Genomic DNA, 19,298 nt, shown 5'->3' with positions numbered 1-19,298 from the left:
AGCCCAGGCTTAGATGGCCATGCTCTGGAGAGGGTATTGGGACTGGCCCAATACAAGTTGTATATACTGTTGTGGGGTAATACCAACCTTAGCCCAGGCTTAGATGGCCATGCTCTGGAGAGGGTATTGGGACTGGCCCAATACAAATTGTTCAACATTTCCCGTGTGAAACAGCTATTTCTGGTATGTGTCATTTAAGTGGAACACGTGAAATCATGGCGGAGACCTTGAGCCAACTTTGTCAGAGCTGATAGTTCAAGGAAGGACAAAGGTATGTTTATTTAGAGTTGGCCACTTGAACAGAGTAACGCATGTTCAGTGTCTGGCCCTACAGTGTACAACACAGGTCAAATAAGGTCAGTGTTGTTTTTTCTGTTTCCTTGGTAACTGCAACTCGCTGTTGGCTGGGCTCCCTGCCTGTGCCATTAAACCCCTACAACTCATCCAGAACGCCGCAGCCCGTCTGGTGTTCAACCTTCCCAAGTTCTCTCACGTCACCCCGCTCCTCCGCTCTCTCCACTGGCTTCCAGTTGAAGCTCGCATCCGCTACAAGACCATGGTGCTTGCCTACGGAGCTGTGAGGGGGAACGGCACCTCAGTACCTCCAGGCTCTGATCAGGCCCTACACCCAAACAAGGGCACTGCGTTCATCCACCTCTGGCCTGCTCGCCTCCCTACCACTGAGGAAGTACAGTTCCCGCTCAGCCCAGTCAAAACTGTTCGCTGCTCTGGCCCCCCAATGGTGGAACAAACTCCCTCACGACGCCAGGACAGCGGAGTCAATCACCACCTTCCGGAGACACCTGAAACCCCACCTCTTTAAGGAATACCTAGAATAGGATAAAGTAATCCTTCTCACCCCCCCTTAAAAGATTTAGATGCTCTATTGTAAAGTGGCTGTTCCACTGGATGTCATAAGGTGAACGCACCAATTTGTAAGTCGCTCTGGATAAGAGCGTCTGCTAAATGACTTAAATGTAAATGTAATGTAAATGTAACATCTTCTGGTTAGGCCTGGTAGTGAACACATGGAAGATCTCAACTGCATACTTCTCGTGTCCCCCCCTCGTCTTCTCAAAACCCATTGGACGAGAAAGCCAGAGGTCCCTCCCCTCTGACCTTCTCCGATGGCTTTTAAGAAGGAGACGAGAGAAGAATGCAATTGACTTCCCACTGTGTAGGTAGGCAGACGGACATTGTGTGGCCGACCAGACATCAACCAGGAAACCAGTTGGTCCATGGTGGTGTATAGCTGGTATTGCAGTGTGGGAGTAATACAGATCGTTTAGAGTTGTCTGATGTGGGAATCCAAAGATCAGGCACTGCATCCTTCACATCTACACTGTTAGGTTCTAATTTTCAGAGTACAAATAATTATATCCTCCTGTTTCATGCAGAAATTAAAGCAGGAAGCACCAGTGACTCGGTCAATAAAAAAGTGGTCTGATGAAGCAGATGCGAAACTACAGAACTGTTTTGCTAGCACAGACTGGAATATGTTCCGGGATTCTTCCGATGGCATTGAGGAGAACATCACATCAGTCACTGGCTTCATCAATAAGTGCATCGATGATGTCATTCCCACAGTGACTGTACGTACATACCCCAACCAGAATCCATGGATTACAGGCAACAACCGCACTGAGCTAAAGGGTAGAGCTGCCACTTTCAAGGAGTGGGACTGTAACCGGGAAACTTATAAGAAATCCTGCTATGCCCTGCGACGAACCATCAAACAGGCAAAGTGTCAATACAGGACTAAGATTGAATCGTACTACACCAGCTCCGACCCTCCTCGGATGTGGCAGGGCTTGCAAACCATTACAGACTACAAGGAGAAGCACAGCCGAGCGCTGCCCAGTGACACGAGCCTACCAGACGAGCTAAATAACTTATATACTTGCTTCCACAGGCAAGTAACACTGAAACATGCATGAGAGGATCAGCTGTTCCGGACGACTGTGTGATCAGGCTATTCGCAGCCGATGTAAGACCTTGGAACAGGCCGCAAGGCGAGACGGATTACCAGGCCCTGTACTCCGAGCATGCGCTGACCAACTGGCAAGTGTCTTCACTGACATTTTAAACCTCTCCCTGTCTGAGTTTGTAATACCAACATGTTTCAAGCAGACCACCATAGTCCCTGTGCCCAAGAACACTAAGGTAACCTTCCTAAATGACTACCGAAACGTATCACCTTTTCCCGCCTGGACAAAAGGAACACCTATGTGAGAATGACTACAGCTCAGTGTTCAACACCATAGTGCCGTCAAAGCTCATCACTAAGCTAAGGATCCTGGGACTAAACAACTCCCTCTGCAACTGTATCATGGACTTCCTGACGGGCCGCCCCCCCTGGTGGTTAGGGTAGGTAACAACACATCTGCCACGCTGATCCTCAACACTGGGGACCCTCAGGGGTGCGTTTGTAAAACATTAACTTTTTTACATTCTCTTATGCAGAGCGACTTACAGTTAGTGCGTTCATCTTAAGCTGGCTAGGCGAGACAACCACATATCACTGTCAAATATACAGGGTACGAACATTCCATTCCAGCTAAACAAGGGTTATATAGTGTTTCTGAGAATTCAAATATTTTACACACTGGAAGTTACCCATGATGAGCAATCTTTTCTCATGAAAAAGCACACATGAAAAATTGGTGGATATAGCATTTTGGAATTAAACTCTTCAATAACACTGCTTAAGGAGGGAGAAGTAATTGCTTGGAGGGGCTAATGAGTACTGAATAACTGCTCTGTTATTGTGACTGTCTAAGCGATCATTGAGTATTTGGTATAGGGTCAAGGGTCATAGTTAGCTTTAATCTCTGGAACGTAGTGTAGTTGTTGCGTCTTTAAATCACCTCTCCTTTTACATTTCTAATGGATATTTCCATCTCTGTCCATGTAACCTCTCACATGTGCAGTGGGCATTTTAGAAAGGTGTTTTGCCGCAAATTGCATTTCAGAACATTTACGAGTAGGCCTACCGACGTGCGTACATTGCCGCGCCTAAAATTTGAGTAAATAATAGTTGACCATAATTTGAAGTTAAACATTCCTATCTGTTCCATCAGCCTTATTAATTGATACAGCGTATATACCTCCACTACACTACTTTGATATGTATCAGTGGGGATTAAGAAGTGAGTATACACAATGCCCACTGACAAATAAGTGGGTATTTGGCGTATACCTGCGTATACCCTCCACTACACCACTGATTGAAAGTAATAATAGGTATTGTGACTTTACTCACCATGAACAGCCATCAGCGTTTACCTACCAATGTTTTTTACCACTACATCTCCGGTTAATACCAGTTCATCAGGGTAGGGGATAGGTCCAGTTAACACCAGTTCATCAGGGTAGGGGTTAGGTCCAGTTAACACCAGATCAGTAGGGGCTAAGTCCAGTTAACACCAGTTCATCAGGGTAGGGGTTAGGTCCAGTTAACACCAGATCAGTAGGGGCTAGGTCCAGTTAACACCAGATCATCAGGGTAGGGGCTAGGTCCAGTTAACACCAGTTCATCAGGGTAGGGGCTAGGTCCAAATAACACCAGATCAGTAAGGTCAGAGTAGGGGCTAGGCCCAGTTAACACCAGATCATCAGGGTAGGGGCTAGGTCCAGTTAACACCAGTTCATCAGGGTAGGGGCTAGGTCCAGTTAACACCAGTTCATCAGGGTAGGGGCTAGGTCCAAATAACACCAGATCAGTAAGGTCAGAGTAGGGGCTAGGCCCAGTTAACACCAGATCATCAGGGTAGGGGCTAGGTCCAGTTCATCAGGGTAGGGGCTAGATCCAAATAACACCAGATCAGTAAGGTCAGAGTAGGGGCTAGGCCCAGTTAACACCAGATCATCAGGGTAGGGGCTAGGTCCAGTTCATCAGGGTAGGGGCTAGGTCCAAATAACACCAGATCAGTAAGGTCAGAGTAGGGCCTAGGCCCAGTTAACACCAGATCATCAGGGTAGGGGCTAGGTCCAGTTCATCAGGGTAGGGGCTAGATCCAAATAACACCAGATCAGTAAGGTCAGAGTAGGGGCTAGGCCCAGTTAACACCAGATCATCAGGGTAGGGGCTAGGTCCAGTTAACACCAGATCAGTAGGGGCTAGGTCCAGTTAACACCAGATCAGTAGGGTCAGAGTACGGGCTAGGTCCAAATAACACCAGATCATCAGGGTAGGGGCTAGGTCCAAATAACACCAGATCACCAGGGTAGGGGCTAGGTCCAAATAACACCAGATCAGTAGGGTCGGGGCTAGGTCCAAATAACACCAGATCATCAGGGTAGGGGATGGGTCCAGATAAAACCAGATCATCAGGGTAGGGGCTAGGTCCAAATAACACCAGATCATCAGGGTAGGGGATAGGTCCAAATAACACCAGATCATCAGGGTAGGGGCTAGGTCCAAAAAACACCAGATCATCAGGGTAGGAGCTAGGTCCAAATAACAACAGATCAGCAGGGTCGGGGTAGGGGCTAGGTCCAAATAACACCAGATCAATAGGGTCAGGGTAGGGGCTAGGTCCAGATAACACCAGATCAGTAGGGTCAGGGTAGGGACTAGGTCCAAATAACACCAGATCAGTAGGGTCAGGGTAGGGACTAGGTCCAAATAACACCAGATCAGTAGGGTCAGGGTAGGGACTAGGTCCAAATAACACCAGATCAGTAGGGTCCGGGTAGGAGCTAGGCCCAGTTAACACCAGATCATCAGGGTAGGGGATAGGCCCAGTTAACACCAGATCATCAGGGTAGGGGCTAGGTCCAAATAACACCAGATCATCAGGGTAGGGGCTAGGTCCAAATAACACCAGATCATCAGGGTAGGGGCTAGGTCCAAATAACACCAGATCATCAGGGTAGGGGCTAGGTCCAAATAACACCAGTTCAACAGGGTAGGGGATAGGTCCAGTTAACACCAGTTCATCAGGGTAGGGGCTAGGTCCAAATAACACCAGATCAGTAGGGTCAGGGTAGGGGCTAGGTCCAAATAACACCAGATCAGTAGGGTTCGGGTAGGAGCTAGGCCCAGTTAACACCAGATCAGTAGGGTCAGGGTAGGGGCTAAGCCCAGTTAACACCAGATCATCAGGGTAGGGGCTAGGTCCAAATAACACCAGATCATCAGGGTAGGGGCTAGGTCCAAATAACACCAGTTCATCAGGGTAGGGGCTAGGTCCAAATAACACCAGATCAGTAAGGTCAGAGTAGGGGCTAGGCCCAGTTAACACCAGATCATCAGGATAGGGGCTAGGTCCAGTTCATCAGGGTAGGGGCTAGATCCAAATAACACCAGATCAGCAAGGTCAGAGTAGGGGGTAGGCCCAGTTAACACCAGATCATCAGGGTAGGGGCTAGGTCCAGTTCATCAGGGTAGGGGCTAGGTCCAAATAACACCAGATCAGTAAGGTCAGAGTAGGGCCTAGGCCCAGTTAACACCAGATCATCAGGGTAGGGGCTAGGTCCAGTTCATCAGGGTAGGGGCTAGATCCAAATAACACCAGATCAGTAAGGTCAGAGTAGGGGCTAGGCCCAGTTAACACCAGATCATCAGGGTATTGGCTAGGTCCAGTTCGTCAGGGTAGGGGCTAGATCCAAATAACACCAGATCAGTAAGGTCAGAGTAGGGGCTAGGTCCAGTTAACACCAGATCAGTAGGGGCTAGGTCCAGTTAACACCAGATCAGTAGGGTCAGAGTAGGGGCTAGGTCCAAATAACACCAGATCATCAGGGTAGGGGCTAGGTCCAAATAACACCAGTTCAACAGGGTAGGGGATAGGTCCAGTTAACACCAGTTCATCAGGGTAGGGGCTAGGTCCAAATAACACCAGATCAGTAAGGTCAGAGTAGGGGCTAGGCCCAGTTAACACCAGATCATCAGGGTAGGGGCTAGGTCCAGTTCATCAGGGTAGGGGCTAGGTCCAAATAACACCAGATCAGTAAGGTCAGAGTAGGGCCTAGGCCCAGTTAACACCAGATCATCAGGGTAGGGGCTAGGTCCAGTTCATCAGGGTAGGGGCTAGATCCAAATAACACCAGATCAGTAAGGTCAGAGTAGGGGCTAGGCCCAGTTAACACCAGATCATCAGGGTAGGGGCTAGGTCCAGTTAACACCAGATCAGTAGGGTCAGAGTACGGGCTAGGTCCAAATAACACCAGATCATCAGGGTAGGGGATAGGTCCAAATAACACCAGATCATCAGGGTAGGGGCTAGGTCCAAATAACACCAGATCAGTAGGGTCGGGGCTAGGTCCAAATAACACCAGATCATCAGGGTAGGGGATAGGTCCAGATAAAACCAGATCATCAGGGTAGGGGATAGGTCCAAATAACACCAGATCATCAGGGTAGGAGCTAGGTCCAAATAACAACAGATCAGCAGGGTCGGGGTAGGGGCTAGGTCCAAATAACACCAGATCAATAGGGTCAGGGTAGGGGCTAGGTCCAGATAACACCAGATCAGTAGGGTCAGGGTAGGGGCTAGGTCCAAATAACACCAGATCAGTAGGGTTCGGGTAGGAGCTAGGCCCAGTTAACACCAGATCAGTAGGGTCAGGGTAGGGGCTAAGCCCAGTTAACACCAGATCATCAGGGTAGGGGCTAGGTCCAAATAACACCAGATCATCAGGGTAGGGGCTAGGTCCAAATAACACCAGATCATCAGGGTAGGGGCTAGGTCCAAATAACACCAGTTCATCAGGGTAGGGGCTAGGTCCAAATAACACCAGATCAGTAAGGTCAGAGTAGGGGCTAGGCCCAGTTAACACCAGATCATCAGGGTAGGGGCTAGGTCCAGTTCATCAGGGTAGGGGCTAGATCCAAATAACACCAGATCAGCAAGGTCAGAGTAGGGGCTAGGCCCAGTTAACACCAGATCATCAGGGTAGGGGCTAGGTCCAGTTCATCAGGGTAGGGGCTAGGTCCAAATAACACCAGATCAGTAAGGTCAGAGTAGGGCCTAGGCCCAGTTAACACCAGATCATCAGGGTAGGGGCTAGGTCCAGTTCATCAGGGTAGGGGCTAGATCCAAATAACACCAGATCAGTAAGGTCAGAGTAGGGGCTAGGCCCAGTTAACACCAGATCATCAGGGTATTGGCTAGGTCCAGTTCGTCAGGGTAGGGGCTAGATCCAAATAACACCAGATCAGTAAGGTCAGAGTAGGGGCTAGGTCCAGTTAACACCAGATCAGTAGGGGCTAGGTCCAGTTAACACCAGATCAGTAGGGTCAGAGTAGGGGCTAGGTCCAAATAACACCAGATCATCAGGGTAGGGGCTAGGTCCAAATAACACCAGATCATCAGGGTAGGGGCTAGGTCCAAATAACACCAGATCATCAGGGTAGGGGCTAGGTCCAAATAACAACAGATCAGCAGGGTCGGGGTAGGGGCTAGGTCCAAATAACACCAGATCAATAGGGTCAGGGTAGGGGCTAGGTCCAGATAACACCAGATCAGTAGGGTCAGGGTAGGGGCTAGGTCCAAATAACACCAGATCAGTAGGGTCAGGGTAGGGGCTAGGCCCAGTTAACACCAGATCATCAGGGTAGGGTATAGGCCCAGTTAACACCAGATCATCAGGGTAGGGGCTAGGTCCAAATAACACCAGATCATCAGGGTAGGGGCTAGGTCCAAATAACACCAGTTCAACAGGGTAGGGGCTAGGTCCAGTTAACACCAGTTCATCAGGGTAGGGGCTAGGTCCAAATAACACCAGATCAGTAAGCTCAGAGTAGGGGCTAGGCCCAGTTAACACCAGATCATCAGGGTAGGGGCTAGGTCCAGTTAACACCAGATCAGTAGGGTCAGAGTACGGGCTAGGTCCAAATAACACCAGATCATCAGGGTAGGGGCTAGGTCCAAATAACACCAGATCATCAGGGTAGGGGCTAGGTCCAAATAATACCAGATCAGTAGGGTCGGGGCTAGGTCCAAATAACACCAGATCATCAGGGTAGGGGCTAGGTCCAAATAACACCAGATCATCAGGGTAGGGGCTAGGTCCAAATAACACCAGATCATCAGGGTAGGGGCTAGGTCCAAATAACACCAGATCATCAGGGTAGGAGCTAGGTCCAAATAACACCAGATCATCAGGGTATGGGATAGGTCCAGATAAAACCAGATCATCAGCGTAGGGGCTAGGTCCAAATAACACCAGATCAGTAGGGTCGGGGCTAGGTCCAAATAACACCAGATCATCAGGGTATGGGATAGGTCCAGATAAAACCAGATCATCAGGGTAGGGGCTAGGTCCAAATAACACCAGATCAGTAGGGTCCGGGTAGGAGCTAGGCCCAGTTAACACCAGATCATCAGGGTAGGGGGTAGGCCCAGTTAACACCAGATCATCAGGGTAGGGGCTAGGTCCAAATAACACCAGATCATCAGGGTAGGGGATAGGTCCAAATAACACCAGATCATCAGGGTAGGGGCTAGGTCCAAATAACACCAGTTCAACAGGGTAGGGGCTAGGTCCAGTTAACACCAGTTCATCAGGGTAGGGCTAGGTCCAAATAACACCAGATCAGTAAGGTCAGAGTAGGGCTAGGCCCAGTTAACACCAGATCATCAGGGTAGGGGTAGGTCCAGTTCATCAGGGTAGGGGCTAGATCCAAATAACACCAGATCAGTAAGGTCAGAGTAGGGGCTAGCCCAGTTAACACCAGATCATCAGGGTAGGGATAGGTCCAGTTAACACCAGATCAGTAGGGTCAGGTAGGGGCTAGGCCCAGTTAACACCAGATCAGGGTAGGGGCTAGGTCCAAATAACACCAGATCATCAGGGTAGGGGCTAGGTCCAAATAACACCAGATCATCAGGTAGGGGGCTAGGTCCAAATAACAACAGATCAGCAGGGTCGGGGTAGGGGCTAGGTCCAAATAACACCAGATCAATAGGGTCAGGGTAGGGGCTAGGTCCAGATAACACCAGATCAGTAGGGTCAGGTAGGGCTAGGTCCAAATAACACCAGATCAGTAGGGTCAGGGTAGGGGCTAGGCCCAGTTAACACCAGATCATCAGGGTAGGGGGGCCCAGTTAACACCAGATCATCAGGGTAGGGGCAGGTCCAAATAACACCAGATCATCAGGGTAGGGGCTAGGTCCAAATAACACCAGTTCAACAGGGTAGGGGCTAGGTCCAGTTAACACCAGTTCATCAGTCCAAATAACACCAGATCAGTAAGCTCAGGGCTAGGCCCAAATAACACCAGATCATCAGGGTAGGGGCTAGTCCAGTTAACACCAGATCAGTAGGGTCAGAGTACGGGCTAGGTCCAAATAACACCAGATCATCAGGGTAGGGGCTAGGTCCAAATAACACCAGATCATCAGGGGCTAGGTCCAAATAATACCAGATCAGTAGGGTCGGGGCTAGGTCCAAATAACACCAGATCATCAGGGTAGGGGCTAGGTCCAAATAACACCAGATCAGGGTAGGGCAGGTCCAAATAACACCAGATCATCAGGGTAGGAGCTAGGTCCAAATAACACCAGATCATCAGGGTATGGGATAGGTCCAGATAAAACCAGATCATCAGCGTAGGGGCTAGGTCCAAATAACACCAGATCAGTAGGGTCGGGGCTAGGTCCAAATAACACCAGATCATCAGGGTATGGGATAGGTCCAGATAAAACCAGATCATCAGGGTAGGGGCTAGGTCCAAATAACACCAGATCAGTAGGGTCCGGGTAGGAGCTAGGCCCAGTTAACACCAGATCATCAGGGTAGGGGGTAGGCCCAGTTAACACCAGATCATCAGGGTAGGGGCTAGGTCCAAATAACACCAGATCATCAGGGTAGGGGATAGGTCCAAATAACACCAGATCATCAGGGTAGGGGCTAGGTCCAAATAACACCAGTTCAACAGGGTAGGGGCTAGGTCCAGTTAACACCAGTTCATCAGGGTAGGGGCTAGGTCCAAATAACACCAGATCAGTAAGGTCAGAGTAGGGGCTAGGCCCAGTTAACACCAGATCATCAGGGTAGGGGCTAGGTCCAGTTCATCAGGGTAGGGGCTAGATCCAAATAACACCAGATCAGTAAGGTCAGAGTAGGGGCTAGGCCCAGTTAACACCAGATCATCAGGGTAGGGGATAGGTCCAGTTAACACCAGATCAGTAGGGTCAGGGTAGGGGCTAGGCCCAGTTAACACCAGATCATCAGGGTAGGGGGTAGGCCCAGTTAACACCAGATCATCAGGGTAGGGGCTAGGTCCAAATAACACCAGATCATCAGGGTAGGGGATAGGTCCAAATAACACCAGATCATCAGGGTAGGGGCTAGGTCCAAATAACACCAGTTCAACAGGGTAGGGGCTAGGTCCAGTTAACACCAGTTCATCAGGGTAGGGGCTAGGTCCAAATAACACCAGATCAGTAAGGTCAGAGTAGGGGCTAGGCCCAGTTAACACCAGATCATCAGGGTAGGGGCTAGGTCCAGTTCATCAGGGTAGGGACTAGATCCAAATAACACCAGATCAGTAAGGTCAGAGTAGGGGCTAGGCCCAGTTAACACCAGATCATCAGGGTAGGGGCTAGGTCCAGTTAACACCAGATCAGTAGGGTCAGGGTAGGGGCTAGGCCCAGTTAACACCAGATCATCAGGGTAGGGGGTAGGCCCAGTTAACACCAGATCATCAGGGTAGGGGCTAGGTCCAAATAACACCAGATCATCAGGGTAGGGGATAGGTCCAAATAACACCAGATCATCAGGGTAGGGGCTAGGTCCAAATAACACCAGTTCAGTAAGGTCAGAGTAGGGGCTAGGCCCAGTTAACACCAGATCATCAGGGTAGGGGCTAGGTCCAGTTCATCAGGGTAGGGGCTAGATCCAAATAACACCAGATCAGTAAGGTCAGAGTAGGGGCTAGGCCCAGTTAACACCAGATCATCAGGGTAGGGGCTAGGTCCAGTTAACACCAGATCAGTAGGGGCTAGGTCCAGTTAACACCAGATCAGTAGGGTCAGAGTACGGGCTAGGTCCAAATAACACCAGATCATCAGGGTAGGGGCTAGGTCCAAATAACACCAGATCATCAGGGTAGGGGCTAGGTCCAAATAACACCAGATCAGTAGGGTCGGGGCTAGGTCCAAATAACACCAGATCATCAGGGTAGGGGATAGGTCCAGATAAAACCAGATCATCAGGGTAGGGGCTAGGTCCAAATAACACCAGATCATCAGGGTAGGGGCTAGGTCCAAATAACACCAGATCATCAGGGTAGGGGCTAGGTCCAAATAACACCAGATCATCAGGGTAGGAGCTAGGTCCAAATAACAACAGATCAGCAGGGTCGGGGTAGGGGCTAGGTCCAAATAACACCAGATCAATAGGGTCAGGGTAGGGGCTAGGTCCAAATAACACCAGATCAGTAGGGTCCGGGTAGGAGCTAGGCCCAGTTAACACCAGATCAGTAGGGTCAGGGTAGGGGCTAGGCCCAGTTAACACCAGATCATCAGGGTAGGGGATAGGCCCAGTTAACACCAGATCATCAGGGTAGGGGCTAGGTCCAAATAACACCAGATCATCAGGGTAGGGGCTAGGTCCAAATAACACCAGATCATCAGGGTAGGGGCTAGGTCCAAATAACACCAGATCATCAGGGTAGGGGATAGGCCCAGTTAACACCAGATCAGTAGGGTCAGGGTAGGGGCTAGGCCCAGTTAACACCAGATCAGTAGGGTAGGGGCTAGGCCCAGTTAACACCAGATCAACAGGGTCAGGGTAGGGGCTAGGCCCAGTTAACACAAGATCACTAACACACACACCTGGGGTAACACTAACACACACACCTTGGGTATTAACATGGTCTATAGACATCTAGAGGGAGCCAAATCCCATGTCAGGGTTCTGTTTGTTGACTTTTCTTCTGCTTTCAACACAATCCAGCCTGACATTCTGGCACAGAGACTCATTCGGGACTTCTCCTTAGACGTGGGGCTGGTTTTGTGGCTGTTGGACTTCCTGAGCCAACGCTCACAGCGAGTCAAAATTGGTCCCCATGTGTCGGATATACGCAATACCAACACAGGCTCTCCTCTGGGATGTGTTTTGTCCCCACTTCTGTACATCTTGTACATTAATAGTTGTACTAGTTCCCATTCTGACAGACACCTCGTTAAGTTCGCTGATGACACTGCCTTGATCAGCCTGTTGCATGATGACGAGGAACATCATGGCCCGGTCCTAGATGACTTTGTAGAGCAGTGTGAGGAATCACACTTGGTCCTCAATACCAACAAGACCAAAGAGATGTGCATAGACTTCAGGAAGCGTACAACACCGACCTCTGCAACATCTATCAGAGGTCAGAATATAGAGATCGTAGAGGAATATAAATATCTGGGTGTCCTCTTGGACAATAAACTTCAGTGGAGTAAATGTACAGACCTGATCTACAGAAAGAGCCAACAGAGACTGTACTTTCTCAACAAGCTGGGTTCTTTTAATATAGACTGTACTATACTGACTCTGTTTTTCAAATCCTTTATTGAGAGTATTTTAACTTTTTGTGTTGTTTGTTGGTTTGGCAATGCCACTGTCAGCCAGAGAAATATGCTGAGAAGGAATATTACCACAGCAAGCAAGGTACTTGGAGTCAAACAGACAGGCCTGGATGAGATCTTTAAGGTCAGGGCCCTCCGTAAGGCTCACAAAATCATTTTAGACCCAAGCCACCCCCTGTACCTGGACTTTGAATTACTCCCCTCTGGGTGCAGGTATAGGGCACCCCTCACCAGGAAGAACAGAACGAGACAATCCTTTGTGCCAGGTGTGATATCCCTCCTGAATAGCTCGGGAGAATGTTCCCATTGACCCATAAGGCCAGCAGGCTAGTCTTTTCTTCTTTACATTTTTTATGTTTTATTTCTTACTATTATTATTTTTATTGGTGCGTAACTGTTATAAAAGTTGTTTTGTCAATCATGTTTTGTATTTAAACAACACTTTGAATGTGTACATGACACTGCAACAGAATTTCCACATGGGGACAATAAAGTAATTAAGTAAGTAAGTAATACACACACCTGGGGTAACACTAACACACACCTGGGGTAACACTAACACACCTGGGGTAAAACTAACACACCTGGGGTAACACTAACACACACCTGGGGTAACACTAACACACACCTGGGGTAACACTAACACACCTGGGGTAACACTAACACACACCTGGGGTAACACTAACACACACCTGGGGTAACACTAACACACACCTGGGGTAACACTAACAAACACCTGGGGTAAAACTAACACACCTGGGGTAACACTAACACACACCTGGGGTAAAACTAACACACCTGGGGTAACACTAATACACACCTGGGGTAAAACTAACACACACCTGGGGTAACACTAACACACACCTGGGGTAACACTAATACACACCTGGGGTAACACTAACACACACCTGGGGTAAAACTAACACACCTGGGGTAAAACTAACACACCTGGGGTAACACTAATACACACCTGGGGTAAAACTAACACACACCTGGGGTAAAACTAACACACACCTGGGATAACACTAATACACACCTGGGGTAACACGAACACACACCTGGGGTAACGCTAACAAACACCTGGGGTAAAACTAACACACACCTGGGGTAAAACTAACATCCCTGGGGTAAAACTAACACACCTGGGGTAAAACTAACACACCTGGGGTAACACTAATACACACCTGGGGTAAAACTAACACACACCTGGGGTAAAACTAACACACACCTGGGATAACACTAATACACACCTGGGGTAACACGAACACACACCTGGGGTAACGCTAACAAACACCTGGGGTAAAACTAACACACACCTGGGGTAAAACTAACATCCCTGGGGTAACACTAACACACACCTGGGGTAACACTAACACACCTGGGGTAACACTAACACACACCTGGGGTAAAACTAACACACACCTGGGGTAAAACTAACACACCTGGGGTAACACTAATACACACCTGGGGTAAAACTAACACACCTGGGGTAACACTAATACACACCTGGGGTAAAACTAACACACACCTGGGGTAACACTAACACACACCTGGGGTAACACTAACACACACCTGGGGTAACACTAACACACACTTGGGGTAACACTAACACACACCTGGGGTAACACTAACACACACCTGGGGTAACACTAACACACACCTGGGGTAACACTAATACACACCTGGGGTAAAACTAACACACCTGGGGTAACACTAACACACCTGGAGTAACACTAACACACACCTGGGGTAAAACTAACACACCTGGGGTAAAACTAACACTAATACACACCTGGGGTAACACTAACACCCACCTGGGGTAACACTAACACCCACCTGGGGTAAAACTAACACACACCTGGGGTAACACTAACACACCTGGGGTAACAATAAACACACCTGGGGTAACACTAACACACCTGGGGTAAAAACTAACACACCTGGGGTAACACTAACACACACCTGGGGTAACACTAACACACACCTGGGGTAACACTAACACACACCTGGGGTAACACTAACACACACCTGGGGTAACACTAACACACCTGGGGTAAAAATAAACACACCTGGGGTAAAACTAACACACCTGGGGTAACACTAACACACCTGGGGTAACACTAACACACACCTGGGGTAACACTAACACACCTGGGGTAACACTAACACACCTGGGTAACACTAACACACCTGGGGTAACACTAACACACACCTGGGGTAACACTTACACACCTGGGGTAACACTTACACATCTGGGGTAACAATAACACACACCTGGGGTAACACTAACAAACACCTGGGGTAACACTAACACACACCTGGGGTAACACTAACACACACCTGGGGTAACACTAACACACACCTGGGATAACACTAACACACCTGGGGTAACACTAACACACCTGGGTAACACTAACACACCTGGGGTAACACTAACACACACCTGGGGTAACACTAACACATCTGGGGTAACAATAACACACACCTGGGGTAAAACTAACACACACCTGGGGTAACACTAATACACACCTGGGGTAACACTAACACCCACCTGGGGTAACACTAACACCCACCTGGGGTAACACTAATACACACCTGGGGTAACACTAACACCCACCTGGGGTAAAACTAACACACCTGGGGTAACACTAATACACACCTGGGGTAACACTAACACACACCTGGGGTAACACTAACACACACCTGGGGTAACACTAATACACACCTGGGGTAACACTAACACACACCTGGGGTAACACTAACACACACCTGGGGTAACACTAACACACACCTGGGGTAACACTAGCACACACCTGGGGTAACACTAATACACACCTGGGGTAAAATGTATGTGTTGGTATGTGTATCTGCAGCAATATGTGTGTGTGCATCGTGTGTAGCTGTGTGTGTGTAGCTGTGTGTGTTGTGTCTCAAAGGTTATTATTTTCACTTACTTGTGATGATCTAGTTTAGTATAAAATGTTGTGAATCTAAAAACGGCTGTTTAAAAGAATGACCTTGTAGCCTTACAAACCCCACTGAGCATGTGCTGCAGAAACACTTGAAAGGAGACCATATCAGAAAGCAGTGTGATACCGTAGGTCAGGGAAAAAATGACAATTTAACTGGTGTTAACTGGACCTAGCCCCTACCCTACTGATCTGGTGTTAACTGGGCCTAGCCCCTACTCTGACCCTACTGATCTGCTGTTAACTGGGCCTAGCCCCTACCCTACTGATCTGGTGTTAACTGGACCTAGCCCCTACTCTGACCCTACTGATCTGGTGTTAACCGGACCTAGCCCCTACCCTACTGATCTGCTGTTAACTGGGCCTAGCCCCTACCCTGACCCTACTGATCTGCTGTTAACTGGGCCTAGCCCCTACCCTGACCCTACTGATCTGCTGTTAACTGGGCCTAGCCCCTACTCTGACCCTACTGATCTGGTGTTAACTGGGCCTAGCCCCTACCCTGACCCTACTGATCTTGTGTTAACTGGACCTAGCCCCTACCCTACTGATCTGCTGTTAACTGGGCCTAGCCCCTACCCTGACCCTGCTGATCTGCTGTTAACTGGGCCTAGCCCCTACCCTACTGATCTGGTGTTAACTGGGCCTAGCCCCTACCCTGAGCCTACTGATCTGCTGTTAACTGGGCCTAGCCCCTACCCTGACCCTACTGATCTGCTGTTAACTGGGCCTAGCCCCTACCCTGACCCTACTGATCTGCTGTTAACTGGGCCTAGCCCCTACCCTGACCCTACTGATCTGGTGTTAACTGGGCCTAGCCCCTACTCTGACCCTACTGATCTGGTGTTAACTGGGCCTAGCCCCTACCCTACTGATCTGGTGTTAACTGGACCTAGCCCCTACCCTACTGATCTGGTGTTAACTGGGCCTAGCCCCTACCCTACTGATCTGCTGTTAACTGGGCCTAGCCCCTACCCTGACCCTACTGATCTGCTGTTAACTGGGCCTAGCACCTACCCTGACCCTACTGATCTGCTGTTAACTGGGCCTAGCCCCTACCCTACTGATCTGCTGTTAACTGGGCCTATCCCCTACCCTGACCCTGCTGATCTGCTGTTAACTGGGCCTAGCCCCTACCCTACTGATCTGGTGTTAACTGGGCCTAGCCCCTACCCTGACCCTACTGATCTGCTGTTAACTGGACCTAGCCCCTACCCTGACCCTACTGATCTGGTGTTAACTGGGCCTAGCCCCTACCCTGACCCTACTGATCTGGTGTTAACTGGACCTAGCCCCTACCCTACTGATCTGGTGTTAACTGGACCTAGCCCCTACCCTGACCCTACTGATCTGGTGTTAACTGGACCTAGCGCCTACCCTACTGATCTGCTGTTAACTGGGCCTAGCCCCTACCCTGACCCCGATGATCACAATACCTATTACTTTCAATCAGTGGTGTGGTGGAGGGTATATGCAGGTATACGCCAAATACCCACCTTTTTTTCAGTGGGCATTGTGTATACTCACTTCTTAATCCCCACTGATACATACAGTGGGGAGAATAAGTATTTGATACACTGCCAATTTTGCAGGTTTTCCTACTTACAAAGCATGTAGAGGTCTGTCATTTTTATCATAGGTACACTTCAACTGTGAGAGATGGAATCTGAAACAAAAATCCAGAAAATCACATTGTATGATTTTTAAGTAATTAATTGGCATTTTATTGCATAACATAAGTATTTGATCACCTACCAACCAGTTAGAATTCCGGCTCTCACAGACCTGTTAGTTTTTCTTTTAAGAAGCCCTCCTGTTCTCCACTCATTACCTGTATTAACTGCACCTGTTTGAACTCGTTACCTGTGTAAAAGACACCTGTCCACACACTCAATCAAACAGACTCCAACCTCTCCACAATGGCCAAGACCAGAAAGCTGTGTAAGGACATCAGGGATAAAATTGTAGACCTGCACAAGGCTGGGATGGGCTACAGGACAATAGGCAAGCAGCTTGGTGAGAAGGCAACAACTGTTGGCGCAATTATTAGAAAATGGGAGAAGTTCAAGATGATGGTCAATCACCCTCGGTCTGGGGCTCCATGCAAGATCTCACCTCGTGGGGCATCAATGATCATGAGGAAGGTGAGGGCTCAGCCCAGAACTACACGGCAGGACCTGGTCAATGACCTGAAGAGAGCTGGGACCACAGTCTCAAAGAAAACCATTAGTAACACACTACGCCGTCATTGATTAAAATCCTGCAGCGCATGCAAGGTCCCCCTGCTCAAGCCAGCGCATGTCCAGGCCCGTCTGCAGTTTGCCAATGACCATCTGGATGATCCAGAGGAGGAATGGGAGAAGGTCATGTGGTCTGATGAGACAAAAATAGAGCTTTTTGGTCTAAACTCCACTCGCCGTGTTTGGAGGAAGAAGAAGGATGAGTACAACCCCAAGAACACCATCCCAACCATGAAACATGGAGGTGGAAACATCATTCTTTGGGTATGCTTTTCTGCAAAGGGGACAGGACGACTGCACCGTTATGAGAGGAGGATGGATGGGGCCATGTATCTCGAGATCTTGGCCAACAACCTCCTTCCCTCAGTAAGAGCATTGAAGATGGGTCGTGGCTGGGTCTTCCAGCATGACAATGACCCGAAACACACAGCCAGGGCAACTAAGGAGTGGCTCCGTAAGAAGCATCTCAAGGTCCTGGAGTGGCCTAGCCAGTCTCCAGACCTGAACCCAATAGAAAATCTTTGGAGGGAGCTGAAAGTCCGTATTGTCCAGTGACAGCCCCGAAACCTGAAGGATCTGGAGAAGGTCTGTATGGAGGAGTGGGCCAAAATCCCTGCTACAGTGTGTGCAAACCTGGTCAAAAACTACAGGAAACGTATGATCTCTGTAATTGCAAACAAAGGTTTCTGTACCAAATGTTAGGTTCTGCTTTTCTGATGTATCAAATACTTATGTCAAGCAATAAAATGCCAATTAATTACTTAAAAATCATACAATGTGATTTTCTGGATTTTTGTTTTAGATTCCGTCTCTCACAGTTGAAGTGTACCTATGATTAAAATTACAGACCTCTACATGCTTTGTAAGTAGGAAAACCTGCATAATCGGCAGTGTGTCAAATACTTGTTCTCCCCTCTGTTTTAAAGTAGTGTAGTGGAGGTATATACGCTGTATCAATTAACAAGGCTGATTGAACAGATAGGAATGTTTAACTTCAATTTATGGTAAACTATTATTTACTCAAATTTTAGGCGCGGCAATGTACGCACGTCGGTAGGCCTACTCGTAAATGTTCTGAAATGCAATTTGCGGCAAAACACCTTTCTAAAATGCCCACTGCACATGTGAGAGGTTACATGGACAGAGATGGAAATATCCATTAGAAATGTAAAAGGAGAGGTGATTTAAAGACGCAACAACTACACTACGTTCCAGAGATTAAAGCTAACTATGACCCTTGACCCTATACCAAATACTCAATGATCGCTTAGACAGTCACAATAACAGAGCAGTTATTCAGTACTCATTAGCCCCTCCAAGCAATTACTTCTCCCTCCTTAAGCAGTGTTATTGAAGAGTTTAATTCCAAAATGCTATATCCACCAATTTTTCATGTGTGCTTTTTCATGAGAAAAGATTGCTCATCATGGGTAACTTCCAGTGTGTAAAATATTTGAATTCTCAGAAACACTATATAACCCTTGTTTAGCTGGAATGGAATGTTCGTACCCTGTATATTTGACAGTGATATGTGGTTGTCTCGCCTAGCCAGCTTAAGATGAACG

This window comes from Oncorhynchus nerka, linkage group LG11, assembly GCF_034236695.1.
Source record: "Oncorhynchus nerka isolate Pitt River linkage group LG11, Oner_Uvic_2.0, whole genome shotgun sequence".
NCBI lineage: Eukaryota > Metazoa > Chordata > Actinopteri > Salmoniformes > Salmonidae > Oncorhynchus > Oncorhynchus nerka.
Note: the sequence above shows the minus strand (reverse complement) of the source record.